General features: G+C 44.5%; 1 protein-coding gene across 5 annotated transcripts in view; it reads right to left on the bottom strand.

Moving 5' to 3' along the window:
- Positions 1-15,879, bottom strand: part of Fam171a1 (family with sequence similarity 171 member A1) — a 120,137-nt gene that overhangs the window by 83,453 nt on the left and 20,805 nt on the right. Inside the window, exon 1 of one of the 5 annotated variants that reach the window (XM_050150531.1) lies at positions 13,050-13,126. The exons of the other annotated variants lie outside the window; for them this stretch is intronic. The gene's annotated coding sequence lies outside the window, so the exon portion shown is untranslated. Of the gene's footprint in view, positions 1-13,049; positions 13,127-15,879 lie in introns of those variants that run through there. 5 annotated transcript variants of the gene reach the window in all.

Genomic DNA, 15,879 nt, shown 5'->3' with positions numbered 1-15,879 from the left:
ATAGCAGCATTGTTTGTCATAGCCAGAACCTGGAAACAACCTAAATACCCCTTGACTGAAGAGTGAATAAGGAAAATGTGGTACATTTACACAATGGAGTACTACACAGCAGAAAAAAATGATGTGGGAGTGATTTCTTATTAATAAAGAAACTGCCTTGGCCCATTTTATTGGATAGAAAATTAGGTAGGCGGAGTAGACAGAGGAGAATGCTGGGAAAAAGAAGCTGTGTGAGGAGTCGCCATGGTTCTCCCGCTCCAGACAGACGCAGGTTAAGATCCTCCCTGGTAAGCCAGCTCGTGGGCTACACAGAATATTAGAAATGGGTTAGAACAATATGTAAGAGCTAGCCATAAGGAACTGGAACTATCCGGGCCAGGCAGTGTTTGAAAGAATACAGTTTCCGTGTAATTATTTCTGGGTATAAGCTAGCCATGCGGGCGGCCGGGTGCCGGGGACGCAGCCCTGCCGCTCCTATTTCAACAGATGGCGCCCAGACGTGATGGGCTAAATCCACTTAAAAACCTGAGAAGGCTTAAAAATAAGGGAGAGAGAGTTTAACACAGATTTTTGCTGTTTTGTTGGTGGCGTGCTGTAGAGAGATTCCTGATTCAGCTACAACAGCAGAAAAATAAGCTACATCATTTTAAAGCGCGGCTTCCTGGGGGCTGTGCTGCCAGCATGAACTCTGGCTTTAAAGCATTTCAAGGCTTTTATGGGACTGGATGTTTGTGTTCCGCTTGGGATCGGAGGAGAGTGCTCTGAGACCGTGCAGATGGCTCAGAGCTCCCCGCCTGCACCTGGGCAGAAGGCAGAATCAGGCTTAGGCAGGCGGAAGAGCATGGCGGATTCCTGCCGCTATACAGAGACGCATTTTCAGACTGCGCAGTGCTCTGCATGTCAGATTTGGCTGTAACTTGGATGAAAAGAGTTTCTGTGCTGCACACTCAGTCTCAGAGTTAAACTGCTGAGTGCGGCTCCAATGTGGACTTGCTGTGTGCCTGAAACTGTGAATGGTTCAGGGGCACCAAATGACTCTGAGGCAGGAGCGGCTGCTCCATGCTGAACTGTGCTGATCTCAGGCAGGAACTACCGTAATTACCTTAAAACCGTGCAGTTAAGGTTTAGACTGGGCAGGACACAGGCAGTACCGTATTACCTGTAAATGGTGCAACTTAAGTTTTTAAGAAATGCTTAACATTTTAAGAAATGCTCCTGTATAGTAAAGAAATTACAGATTCACAATAAAACAGATTCAGACACTGTTGGATAAATGTACGTAGGCTTGGGAAAGAGAAGAAAAAGAATATAAAGAATAAAGTTAATGTCTTAAAAAGAAAAAGGGTAAAGTCTTTAAAGAGACAGAGTACAGAAGTACAGAGAGTTATAGATTAAAAGAAATAAAGAAATATAAGCCACGTAAAAATGGAAAATTCACAGAGAGTCTGGATTATGTACATTGTGTTTTCTTTAAAATTTTTGACTGTGAAGGAGCTAAGTACAGAGAGACATTTCATTACATGGGCTGCCAATCTAAACCAAAATGGATATAAGGGTATTATGATTTCAGAATTTGGGTCTAAGGATATGATGCTTTGGAGAGGGTCTTCTTTTGTTTTTGCAGAGGATGAGACCCTGTGGATTGCATCTATTCCGATTTGGTATGATAGACCACGCCCTCCTGAAAGGTTGCTGTGAATACCCTCAAAAAATTGCTTCGCTCAATTGCCAACTGAGATGAAACTAGCATACAGGTTATATCATGAACAACCTAATTAACGACGCCCCTATTCAGCAGGAAGCAGTTTGTAGAGAAAAAACTACGCCCATGTTCCCAAATATTGTTTATAAATGTTCTTTTACATTTAAAGGGGGATATGATATAGATATGAATAATTTGCATTGGTATGGATTTTATGGTCAATTTTGTTATATGTATATGTATTTTTGATCTTGATTAAGGTATTGTGATTGTGTAGTTCATTTAAAAATGTAATGTATAATTAGGAAATATAGGTTGTTAATGGATAATCATCGCTAATACTTAAGCTTGTAGTCATGTTAGTTAGATTTTCTAGATATATAGAGAGATATTTTAGTTAGATAGGCATTCTTCATATCTTTCAAAGGCTGCAGAATATGGCATTTAAGATATTTTAATAACTTAGGGTTTTTCATGACAATGAGACACATTTGCTCCTGGCAGCACCAATCTATTTCAAGAGGAAGATGGGCATCGAAGAGAATCCTTATGGAGTTTGATAGCCATTTGGGCAAGAAACTGCTCTTGCCTGGACTGTTGCATAAACTGGACACAGAGAACCCGCAGAGAGAGGACTGCTGAACTTGCCTAAAGGTGAGATGACCTTTTGGGGTTCCTGCTTCATGAAAGAGTCTGTGAGACATTCTGCAGGACACAGCAAAAAGTGACTGAACTGTCTTTGGAATTTCTTGCTTGATGAGAATGTCTGCTGGATACTATGGGCCTGTAGGCCGAAGATGGATGCCCCAACGGTACAGAGGAACTTTGGGTGACTGTCCAGGCAGCGAGATGTCTCTGTCATTTCTAGAGTTTTCTTATTTCTTGTTTGATAGGTAATATTATATCCTTCTGGAGTCTTTGATGGAGTTGAAGAATGGTTAGTTATAGTTTTCCTTAGTTATGATAAGAGATAAAATAGATATAAATATTGTAACTGTAATTCTTACTTGATAACTGTTTTGTTATATGTAATTTTACTATGTTAAAGTTAAAGCCTTTCTTTTTTGTTTAAACAGAAAAAGGGGAAATGATGTGGGAGTGATTTCTTATTAATAAAGAAACTGCCTTGGCCCATTTTATTGGATAGAAAATTAGGTAGGCGGAGTAGACAGAGGAGAATGCTGGGAAAAAGAAGCTGTGTGAGGAGTCGCCATGGTTCTCCCGCTCCAGACAGACGCAGGTTAAGATCCTCCCTGGTAAGCCAGCTCGTGGGCTACACAGAATATTAGAAATGGGTTAGAACAATATGTAAGAGCTAGCCATAAGGAACTGGAACTATCCGGGCCAGGCAGTGTTTGAAAGAATACAGTTTCCGTGTAATTATTTCTGGGCATAAGCTAGCCATGCGGGCGGCCGGGTGCCGGGGACGCAGCCCTGCCGCTCCTATTTCAACAAAAAAATAGTGACATCTTGAAATTTGCAGGCAAATGGATGGAGCTAGAAAACATCATTTTGAGTGAGGTAGCCCAGATTCAGAAAGACAATTATTACATGTACTCACTTAAAGTGGCTTTTAGACATAAAGCAAAGAAAACCAGACTACAGTTCACAACCCCAGAGAACCTAGACAACAATGAGGACCCTAGAAGAGACATACAAGGATCTAATCTACATGGAAAGTAGAAAAAGACAAGATCTCCTGAGTAAATTGGGAGCATGGGGACCATGGGAGAGGGTTGAGGGGGAGGAAAGAGAAAGTGAGAGGGGGAGGAAAGAGAAAAAAATGTATAGCTCAATAAAATCAATAATAAAAAACAAAGGTAAAAAAAAAAAAAAAGCAGAAAGATAGAGCTGGGACCAGAGGGGGATATTCCCTTCAAAGCTCATCCCCAGCAACCCACTTCCTACGGGTAGACTCCTTGTCCCAAACATTGCACAACCACCCTCACCAGCTGTGGACTAAGTTTTTAAACACATGAACTGGGGGGAGGCATTTATATTCAAACTCTGATATTAGGGTATACAGATATTGGGTCATGCCCACAAGTTAAAAGTTGAGAAGCCGAAACTTGGAAACCCCTGGTGTTCCTACTCAAGCTTAGTGACCCTCTACCCTGCTGTCACCTGGTGACTCCTGCTCACGGCTGGAGCCTCTGAATGCCTAGAACAGGCCTGGCTGAACACCAACCTGCAGTGTGGCTGCTAGAGACTGGCCACCCCAGCCATCAAGTTCCTGTCTCGGCCATCTGCTGTCTCCTCCTGGGGCTGGAGTTAGAGGCGCATGCGGCTGGGCCTGCTTTCTTTTACATGGTGCCGGGGATCTGAAGTCAGGACCTATGCTTGTGTGGCAATTAGTCCCTGAGTCATCCATCTCTGTAACCCCCGATTCTAGGTTTTCTTCTGATCCTTCCCAAAATTGAGTTAAGGAATGGGAAGATTGGGAGCAAAACGCTTCAGCATGTACGACGTCAGAAAGGGAGTGTTGGGAGTCATTTTCAATCTTACAATAGTTATGGTAACAAAAGGGAACAGCATCTACTAAGAGATGATCCAATGACACGGCGACATGAGGCTCACCTAGGAGCACACCTACCGAACACCTCCAACCCTTTGATGTTACCATCACAGCCACCCCATGAGGTGAGTGCACAGGTCACCCTGCAATCCCCTCTTGGCGGTTCCTACGGCTATTCTCTATCCTAGGAGAACGCTGGTCACCCAGAGCTGCCTGAGTAATAGTATCTTTCTGCCTGGGTTCCTAGGCTCTGGGCCTGGGGCTGATCATGTATTTAAAATCCTCCTTAGCTAGCTGGTATGGTGGCACGGGGCTGTAATCTTAGTACTCAGAGGACCTCCACCTTCTCAGCAAGAGGCTTGTGAGGTCAATGCCACACTGGGGGATACAGTGAGTTCTACGTCAGTCTCAACTGCATAAAAGAAAGAGCTTATCTCAAAAAGGAGGGGAAAAAGGCAGCATTCCCCTCCCCTTGAGAGCTTCTTGCCCATCATGGTCACTGTTCCTTGCTTTTTAGGGTGTTCCCCTCAATCTTAAAGTTTCAGGAACAGCCTTCATGAGGGCAGGCTTGGAATTCTGCTTCCTGTGTACCCAAAGCCCTTCTCCTGGGAGTTTCTCCACCAAGACCTACAGTCCTTGACTTCCCAGCATGTCCCCAATCCATACAAATGAGCTCACCCAGATGTCACAGCTATGTTAGCACGACTTTGGCAAGTCTATGGTTTCTCTGTACATATCCCTGTGGGTAGTTTAACTACAAGGATTTTCTGCTGCCTCCACTCCCCCTTTTAGGGAGAAAGAGGAAAATTCAAGCCCTGGACTTTTAAGCACAACTCTGTGACGATGGGTTGAATTTTCCTATTTCTCACTTGGTGGTTAACTGCTAACATTATTAACCCCACTCTTGTTTATAATCTACAGGAATAGCTAACTAGAGTAACCCAACACCACAGTTCATTTACAGATCTCTGAAGAAATATTTAATGCCAAACAAAATCAAAACTATCTGACCTTGAAGGTGGTGTTCCCCATACTGTAGGCACAGGACACTGATGGCTGTTGGAATTCCTGAAAAGGGTGCACACATAGACCTGGGGCAAACAGAAGGCATTTTCTTGATGCCAGCCTCTCTCAAAATGTCCACCAGCATAAGGTGATCTGTGGAACCCCAGAGCCCACAGCTCCTACCTCAGGTTCACGGATGTTTCCATACCCCCAGTTCCCACAACAGTGCCCTCTCACTCTCTTCCTCTCTGTGTGGGGTACACGTGGGTGAGCACACAGAAACCACAATGCCACAGTCCTACTCGATCACCTTCTTCCCTCATTCCCTTGAGACTTTCACTGAAACTTGAGTTAGGACGTGGTCAGGTCACTAAGCCCCAGGGAGCCTGCTGTTCGCTTCATCCCCTACATTCAGTGCTGGGGTTATAGGCACGCACACGTCTATGTCTGGCTTCTTATGTGGGTGTCCTCCTGTTTCCTTTACCCCCTATACCTAATGCTGGGGTACAGGCACACACAGCTCTGTCTTACTTCTTAGGTAACTGCAGAGGATTTGAGGTCTTTAAGGTTGCACAGCAAATGTTCTTACTCTTTGAGCCACCTCCTCATTCTCTTCTTATTTTTTTTAATTAATTGTTTTAACAGGTAGGTTCTTGCTCATGTAACAGGCCCCAGGCCTTAACATGACTGACACTATGATAGAAGTACCATTTAGATCTTGGAACACAGTATACACACTAGGCCTACAGGCTGCAACACCTGCCAGAATAAAAACAAAGACCTATTCCATCATAGTTCTGGGAAAGCCCCCAAATGTGCCAACCCTGTGCTGGCTTCTGTATTTCTACTTCTGGCTCACTGTCCCTGTAAGCTGAGCTGTGTCAAGCCAGGATGTAGTTTTGTGCTTCAGAGTTTACCCTGAGAAGCAACTCATGACTCCATTGGGGTCCCAAACACCTATTAGGCTTTGTTTGCTAACAGGGCAGTGTTTGATTTTGCTTTCTGGATTCTTTTTTGTTCTTGTTGTGGTGAGGGAATGTGTGTGTTTGGGGGCAGGGTGCCAGGCATTGAACCCGAAGTTCACCCATACTAAGTACACTCTTTACTGCCAAGTTCTACCCCTACTCAATAAAGCAGTTCTGCATATTTCAGGAAATGGCTGAATACATGTAATGCCTGCAAGGTCACATGAGTTCAGAACCCTGCTGCTCAGGAAGACACCTTCCCAAAATAACTTCCATGCTGTAGCAGGAGTTCTTCATAAAAAACCTGACTCAGGAGAAGTGTAAAAATAGGTCTAGCCTCCTACACTGCGGAGGAATCAATAAGTGTGCTCAAAGATGTTATCTTACTTCAATACTGTTCTCGTTTGTCATTTAGGAAGCAAGTGTGAAGATGGCTAATAATAACGTAATTATACTAAAAACGCCACTTTTAAAATTAATCTTGTATGTTTGTGAAAAAAAGTTTTCCGCTAAAAAAAAATGTTACCATACTCATAAAGAACTTTTTGGCTAACTTAGTTTATTGAAATGAGTTTATTAGACTTACTTACTGAGCTTCCTGAGGGGTACCCTAGAGAAGCATGAGTGACCCCAACAACTGTATCATTGAGAAGTCTCATCTAGCACATCAGGGATGACATTCCCATGGAAACAGCCTTTTTTTTTTTTTTTAAAAAAAAGATTTATTTATTTATTATGTATACAGTATTCTCAGTACTCTGCCTGCAGGCCAGAAGAGGGCACCAGATCTCATTACAGATGGTTGTGAGCCACCATGTGGTTGCTGGGAATTGAACTCAGGACCTTTGGAAGAGCAGGCGGTGCTCTTAACCACTGAGCCATTTCTCCAGCCCCATGGAAACAGCCTTATGGAGTCCCTCAACAAGATTAACTTATTAAAAAATATTTTTACTTTCGTGTGTGTGTGTGTGTGTGTGTGTGCATGCATGTGTGTTCTACATGCTTGTGCGTATGACAAAAAAGGCTGCTCGAATCCTCTGGATCTGGGGTTCCAGAAGGCTGTGAACAGCTTATCTGGGTACTGGATCTGAACCCCAGGCTTCATGACAGAGCAGCAAGTGCTCTGAGTCAGCTCTCCAATCCCCTCACTAGTTTTTTAAGTAGAAGGAAAACAACATGTAGGCCAACGACATTATTAAAATTTAAATAGCAATTAAACACTTTACAAGAGATGTGCTCTTTCGTGCAATAACACCTAGAGGTGCAAACTAAAACGCCAAAGTTGTTTGTTCTGTAGTCTGATGCTGAGGAGGGGTTTCAGCCTTTTAAAAAAGTTTTGTGCTAGACTCCAGAACACATTCTTTGTGTGAGAGATTAACCTGTCAACAAAAGCAAACTGTAGTTTCCCTGTGCTTTATCTCTGCTTACAGATGAACTTTATCTTTGTTTCCACGCAAACAGAGCAAGTGTGTGGATATAGATATGCCGTTTCCTCTAATGTGGATTAAAAGTGAAGTGGAGGCCAGAAAGGGGAAACTTGGGTAGAGACCTTGCCTAGCAGGCACGATGCCCTGGGTTCTGTTCTTATCAGTGCATTAAGAATATATATATCTACACATATATATATATATATATTGTTTATATATATATTCTTAAAGGAACAGGGTCTTAAGATTGATAATGAAGGTTGGGGTTGTTTTTATTTATTTTTTATTAAGACTTGAATTTCTGACTTGGTTAAACTTTCATTATTTACCATGACTGATGATGGGAAAGAAACCTATTGATCCCCACAACTGCCCTTATTTCAAATCAACAATCAGTAACTTAACACAGCAGGTGACATCAAAGGTCCTTATGACTGACAGCTGTGAAATCTGATTTATACTCTGATCAACAATATTGTAGTCAGGGGCCAGTGAGATGGCTCTGAGAGATGGCTTAGCAAGTAAGGACGTTTGCTGTCAAGCCTAACGACCTGTATCATCAGTGGGGTTCACATGGTGAGTGTGGGGTTCTACAGGTTGTCCTCTGTCCTCTTCACATCTGCTGTGGCACATCTGCTTCTGCCTCCCCCACGTGTGTGCACACAAACATAAAGTAAATACGTAACTGTCTAAAAATTTTAAATCAATGCTATTGTCTGAGGGAGAAAGGAATGATGACAGTAATGAAAAGTGCACCCTTCAGAGGACAGCACCTAAAAACAGAAGGGAGCCACGGGGAAGCCTACGACACCTGCCCGTAACCAACGGCCACCATCCAGGTGGTACCCAACGCTCCTAGGGTGACTAGGCATTTTGTATATGTGTTTTCTGTTGAAAAGGTGGCTAAAAGAGACCTGCTTTTTTGTTTGTTTTCTTTTAAAGCAAACAGCAGTTTTATCAGCAATATCTATTTGTACCCTACATACAAGAGAAAAAATATACTGGAGCTCAAGTATCAATGGCCGCCAGCCCAGGGAGTCTGTGGGATTTGCAAGAGCACAAAAGAGAAAAGAAACATTTGGGGGGGGGCAGCAAAAACTGGTATCAGCAGGATTAACGTTAAGATGTGATTTTTCTATTCCACTGCCAATAATCCAGACATGTTCTACAACCCATGTGGACACAGCACACGGGAGTGTCAGTTCAGGCATGTTTCAAACCAAGATAACACTGTTCATGTTTTCCAATCGCCTTAAGTTTTATACAGGTATGGCTTTAGTTAAAATGTCAATAAAATCCAAAGTGACAGTATGCTCCCAGTCAACATATTTCCTCACAGGGTTAATATTTTCTATATCAATTACACTATGTACGCAACAAGCTAACTGTGGGGTAACCTGGAAACAGTGTTGAGAAGATAGTGCCTTGGGCCAGCAGGACAGTTCAGTAGGTAAGAGCATTTGCCAGGCAAGCCCGATGACCTGAATTCCAGGCCTCACACCCATGGCTGCAGGAAACAACATGCTCACAGCTGCCTTCTGGCCTTTACACACACAACTGTGGCATACGGGTACTGACACTCACACCCTTGGTATAGAAATATGCACACATACAATGATAAAATACATTTTAAATTGTTACAGATTCTTTGGGCAGGAATCTCATTTGGAGACAGAGTTTCATACTGTTGCACAGGCCAGCCTTGAACTTGTGGCACTCCTCCTGCCTCAGCTTTGGTATTACAGGTATGAATCAGGTTGTTCAGCTGAAGGGCAATATCCTGGGTCTGAATGAACTTAACACAGTGGATAGAGACAGAATGGGGACATGGCGTGGTAGACTAAACAGTTGCTCAGTTTTCAGCATTCTTGTGGGCTGGCTCACAACTATCCAGCTCCAGGGGATCTGACAGCTCTGGCCTCCATAACACCTGCACTCACAGGGCACGTGTACACATACATAGACATTTGCACATACACATAATTAAAAAAGAAACATTTAAAAATGATTTTTAAAACTGTGTACTAAAATAAAGTACTTGGCATTGGTTGATTATATTATGTTCAGGCCAATGGAAGTCTGCACTTCCCTGCTTCTCTTGCTAAGGAACACACTCTCTGTGGAGGGACACCTTGCTCAGCTTATAGTGGGGAGGGCCTTGGCCCTTCCTCAAAGCAATGCTTGTTGACTCCCCATGGGAAGCCTTACCCTCTCTGAGGAGTGGACGGGGGAGGAGGGGAGGGAGTGGGAACTGGGATTGGTATGTAAAATGAGAAAATAGAGTTCTTAATAAATAAATAAATATATGCATACATAAAAAACAATTTTAGAAAAGCGCCCAGTTCTGTCCAGGTGTCAGCTTGGGTGAATGCAGTCTCAAGGGCCACCTCACCCAGGTGAGCAGGGGTTGTGTCCTAAGTTCATGAGAAACTTCTGGAGAGATGCTTTCAGCGGAGAGGCAGCAGAGACCTCCCTGGCTCCTTCCCTTGTCACCTGCACATGGCTCTGCCCCAACTGGGTCACTCTGGACTAGGAAACAACAATCTGCCATCTCGATAGTATACTCACTGGACAGCTGAGCCTGGGCAGATGAGATGACCTTCCCGCCCTCAGAACTGGCTGACTCGGGAGGACCCTGAGCGGTTGCTTTGGGATGCTTTCCAGGTTATTATCACCCAAGCGTGGCCGGGAAGGTTTCTTTCCCCAGGGACTGTTTTCGTGGCTGCCACCATTTCCTTCACTCTAACACGTGGGTGCTCGGTGAATTCCTGCTGGATGAAGCTGCATACATTTGCACACCAGAAAACCTCCATTTCTGTAGTAGGTAAGCCACGCGATGAACGAGGGAGCCTTCTTCCACGACTCTCTCAGTCAGGGCCAAGCAGCTCACTAGACGTGTGGCTGAGAATTAACACTGACAAAGAGTAACTCATGTCAAATACTGAGCTGTCCCTCTGAAACACCACCATATGACGGCAAACTGAGGACTAGAGCTTGTCAGCTCTAGCAACTGGCTTCTGCCAGTAGTAAGTGGTGACAAAAATCAGTGTATAAGACGTTGGGCTCTCCACTTGCATGGAATTATAGACAAATAATTTAAATACTCGAGAAGTACTTAAGACATATTTAGACTAAAAAACTGTTCGGGCTAAGATGTAGCTCACTGATAGAGAGGATGTTTAGCATGTGCAAGGCCCTAGGTTCCTATGTACAAACTTTTTAATTCACAGCTTCTCTGAAATGCAAACTGAACTATGTGCTCTATAGTTTATCTGGCAAACCAGCTAATATCAACCCCTCCAACCCCCGCCACTTGTCTTGCTTTGAGGCATTGAATTTTAGGAGATTTGTTTACTTTCTTTGAGTGAGGGCAAAGGAATGACAATATTAAATATTATAATATTACAAGATAAAAGTATTTGCAGATCCTGAGTCTGTTGCCTAATAAAATGCTTTCATATTCATAGGCAGGGGCCCTCTGTGACCAGAGTCCTCCCCTCTCACAGGGACCTCTAAAAAAGGAGGAGCTGAAGCCACGAACAAAGGACTCAGCAGAAAGGAAGCTTCTGTTGCTGCCCACAGCTGAGCACATCTAGCAAACAAAGGAAGCATTCACCCCCACCTTGCACCACACCAAATGCTTGAACCAACCCCATGCAGAAGAAAGAATGGATGGAGATGAAATCTGATCAGTCTAATCCTGCAATTATGAACTTCTCTTTTCTCTTTCCTTCTCTTTGGCTCCTGGGAAAGGTGATGAAAAGACACAGAAAAGGGGGAGGAGAGCAAGGAGGAAACTGGCACGAACAGGTCTGCTCTAGGCAAACACCATGGAGAACTGGGGAGGGACAGATGCATAGCATGGATGGACAAACAACCACAGTGCTGTGGGGGGAGTCCTGTGACCCTCAGCGCCCAGAACACTGAGTGTTCAGCACATTGTGTGATGGACAGCAGGGAGCACACAGTACTGGGGCAGGAGGACCATAGATGGCTTCCCAAGTGAAGCCACATCACACTGAGGAGGGGGAAGAGCAATGTAATGAGCCTGTGTGCTTGAGCCACACATGTATGGAAGACAGCAGCCCAGGCAGGTGGCCAGTAGCAAGGTCGGGACCAGGTACAGATAGATATGTGTGGTCCAGAACTGAAGCCCAAGTAGGGAAAAGATGATTTGAGAGGCCAGAGATGGAAGCTGGCCCATTTTTCCTTTAAAGGGCAAACTGAGGAAAGGAAGGGCCCAAATGAGACTAAGGAAAAGATGGCGCCCTGGAGCGAGATCTGACATGGCTCAGCCGTGTCTGCAGCCCCGGATGGGGTTCTGTGAGTCATTTTCCCACAGAGGGTATGGAGGTAGGTGGTTCATGCAGTAAAGGACGAGGGGACCCAAATGCACTTAGTTCACTTAGAAACACACACTGAGACAAAAGCCTCTCAAAGAGGAAAATTAGATTCATTGAGATCATTGGTTTAAAGGCTCTTCTAAAGTTCACAGTAGAGGCTGAGAGGGTAGCCAAGAATCCCCAGAGACATAAGTTACTCAAAGGTCACTGGGTGGCAGTGCCTGAACTCTCAGTACACAGGGACAAAGAGGCAGCATGCAGCCAGGGAAAGCTGGCCACTCCAAGATCTAGCCCTTCTGTATTTAAAAAAAATGTAGGGGTGGAGAGATGGCTTGGTGGTTAAGAACATGTGTTCTTGCGAAGGATCTGGGTTCAAGTCCCAGCGTGCACATGTCTATTCAAAACTGTCCTTCACTCCAGTTCCAGGGTGTACATAATACAAACACACATGTGAGCAAAACACTCATTCAAATAAAATAAATAACTTTAAGCATTAAAAAAAAAAAACAACCCAACAACAGCAAACAGAATCTCAGGGCTGGAGAGATGGCTCAGTAGTTGAGAGCACCTGTTGCTCTTGTACAGGACCAGGTTCAGTTCCCAGAACCCACCTGGTGGCTCACAAACATCCATATCTCCAGTTCCAGGTGATCTGATTCCTCTTATGTCCTCTGAGGCCACCAGGCATGCATATGCATATGTGCAGGCAAAACATTCAGAGACATAAAGAAGTAGATAAAACTATAATAAGGTAAGCTATAGATACATCTATATCTCAAGGACTCTATCTTGGAGTCAAATAGTGAATCATGATTTCTTCATGTCCCCCTCCCCAGCATGCACTAAATGACTTTTCCAAGGTGCCATTTGCTCAAAACTTGAAGCACATTACTGCAAATGAATCAGAAACACGCAAGCTTTACAGCTGAAGAGAGTCGTGGCCCACTTTAAAAGCATAAAGGGCGGTCCATAAAAGCAGATTAAGGATAAACCAGAGCGTTCAACTTGTCTCGCTAAGGGTCATGGAGTGTTTTAATCATGATATAGTAAACATGTTTATAATAGGAAGTAAGTCAGCAAGTGAATACTTACCAGGGGGAATACGCACGATCTTTCCAAGGCTCTTGCGGACCTTGGTCCCTTTAAGGCACCAACTCACACACCTGGCTTGAAGCTAGGCTTTGAATGAGGTGAAGAGCAGTGTCCAAGGGTGAATGTGTACGGCAGAAGGAGTGGCTTGTTTGCCTGTTGCCAGGTGCAGGGGCAGCATCACAGTGTACGTGAGGAGAACCATGGATTGTGTCTTATACCTGCCCAGTCTGTTGCTACACATTGGGATCTCGTGTGCAGAGCAGACAGCTCCAGGGGTCAGTGGGAATTTATTAAGACATTTACTCTCTCAAGGACCCCACAAAACCCACAGACTCATTCATAAGATCTGCAGGTGTCACAGGCACGTAAAGTGCATGTGACAATGGCAGCCCGAAGAGCAGACCCAGATTTTTGTATAGTTACCCTCCAGCCAAAGGCAATGAGGGACAAGTAAGGAGGACAGAAGTTACCCTGCAGTACTCTCAATACATTAAGTGGGTTTATAACTTCTGTTATATTTTAAATATAATGCTGTTTTCCTTTTCTTTATCCATCAGCATTATTTACTAATTTTAGTTTTTTGAGACAAGATCTTGTGTAGCCCAGTCTGGCTTCTAACTGTTCTTTCTCTCTTGTGTCAGCTATGTTAAGAGCCTGGACCATCATGCCTAACTCAAAAACCTTAGTTTTTATTTTATTCAAAAATTTTGTCGGAGTGTGTGCAGTGTATGTATGTAAACATGTTTGTGTATGTGCATGTGTATATGTGGGTGCACTGGTTAGGTATGTGAGCTTATGTGGGTACATTGGATAGGTATGTATGTTTAGGTGGGTGCACTGGATAGTATGTGTGTTTAGGGGGTGCACTGGTTAGGTATGTGAACTTAGGTGGGTACATTGGATAGGTATGTATGTTTAGGGGGGTGCATTGGTTAGATATGTGAGTTTAGGTGGATACACTGGATGGCTGCATAAGTATACATATGCACGTGTGTATGAGGAAGTCAGAGAGTGGTCCAGACCAGAGAGTGGTCCAGAGCATCTTCCTCAGTCATTCTCCCCCTTACTCTTTCGAGACAGGGTCTCTCAATGAACCTGATGCTCAGCTTTCAACTAGGCTGGTTGGACAGAGGGCTCTGCCTTTGCTGCATGGTGCCACTTGGAGTTCTGTCCCCTCTCTTTCCATAGCAGTATTTTCTACATTAGGGACATAGCTTTAAGGTTAACGTTAGCTGGTCTGCATTACATTTTTCCTTTCTGATGATCGTTGCTAACTGACTTTTTTAGCAAACCTGGATTTTCACCACATGCCATCAAGTCACTTAGAGCATTATCAAGAAAACGAAATGTACTTGGGCTGCGCGCACAGCCGCACACCTGTAGACAGGTGTTCTACAACAGGTCTAAGCACGTATTTCCCACCTGGAATGGCAATCCTGCTAACTGAATAGATGCCTTTGTGCACTACATGTAAACTTAGAAGGTGGCAATCATGTGTCGCTTTCCAGTGCCTGTCAAACAGGGCTCCATGAATAATAGTAAAAGCAAGACTAATGACCAGCACTTAGGCACTGGCTCTCCCTGCAACTCCTCCAAGACAAGAGAATGAAAGGAGCCCAGTTCACTCCTGATTGCCAAGAGGCCATGCCCTACATGAGCTGTTCCCTCCTTGGCAGCATCCACAAAGACCCCCGAAGGACCCTTCCCCTGGAGCCAAATTCTCCTTCACCACCACCAAGACACTAAATACCAGCTTCTTCACCACAAGTATCTGGAGACGTAGGAAGGCAAACACTGCACAGTTGATAACTCTTATATAAACTGGGCCCCGGCAGCCTCACTCAACCACTTTATGGTTTCCAGGGTCCCCTCGAGCCTGCTTGAAAGGGGCTGAACTTTCTGTGCCCTTCTGTTAGCTGTGATGTGGACACTTCCCAGGGAACTCAACTGAACAGCCAAGAACAAGAATGAGGAAAGAAAGAGATCAGTCGCCAGTCACTGGGACAACAACTAATTACATTCTGAGTAAATGACGCGTCACGAGGAGAGGCCAGGGCTGAGGGAAGTGCAAGAGCAGGACGCTTTGATGTTAGAATATCTGGTTGAAGATTAATCAACCAACAAGCACAAATAGACAAAGAAGATTTATAGAGACTTGAAAGAGGAAGACCAAGCAGACAGGGCAACGAGGTCACGGGCTCAGACTGCCGTGCACTACCCACTGAGTTGACGAGGAACCTTAGCAGTTGGCTACTTTGCAGAAAAGGAGAATGAAAACAAAGTACTCTCTCTCCCTCTCATAAATGTATGCTTCTGCGTGAGTCTCACTATGCGCACGCCAGTGTGCCTGTGGAGGGCAGAGGACAAAGCTGAGTGGCAGTCCTTGCCTGTCACCTTGCTTAACACCAGCTCTACAGATGTTTGCTGCTGTGTACCAGACTAGCTGGTTTGAGCGTTTCTGCTCGGGCTTCCTTGCTCTCCACAGGAGGCTTGGTATTACAGATATGTGCACTGCTGCACCAGGCTTTTCAGGCAGGTTCTGGGAATCTAAATTCAGATCTTCCCATTTCTGCTGCAAGCACTTATCCATTGAGCTACCTTTCAGACTCCTCCCCCCCCCCAGGTACTATTATTTCTGTAATATTTTACAATGTACAAATGTAGACATCTTGGCAGCGGGACATGTCGGGATGTCAAAATCTTCACGCTCCATCCAAATACACTTCAAATAAAAAATACTACGGCCCATGGAAAGGGTATCTCTCTCCCCTACATGACTAATTGGAACCCCTGCTGGAGCTATGGTTTATGCTGCCCCTCCCCCGCCCCC

This window comes from Alexandromys fortis, unplaced genomic scaffold, assembly GCF_014885135.2.
Source record: "Alexandromys fortis isolate MF-2015 unplaced genomic scaffold, M_Fortis_MF-2015_v1.1 scaffold_69, whole genome shotgun sequence".
NCBI lineage: Eukaryota > Metazoa > Chordata > Mammalia > Rodentia > Cricetidae > Alexandromys > Alexandromys fortis.
The sequence above is the reverse complement of the archived record's forward strand: the minus strand, read 5'-3'. Positions and strand labels throughout refer to the sequence as shown.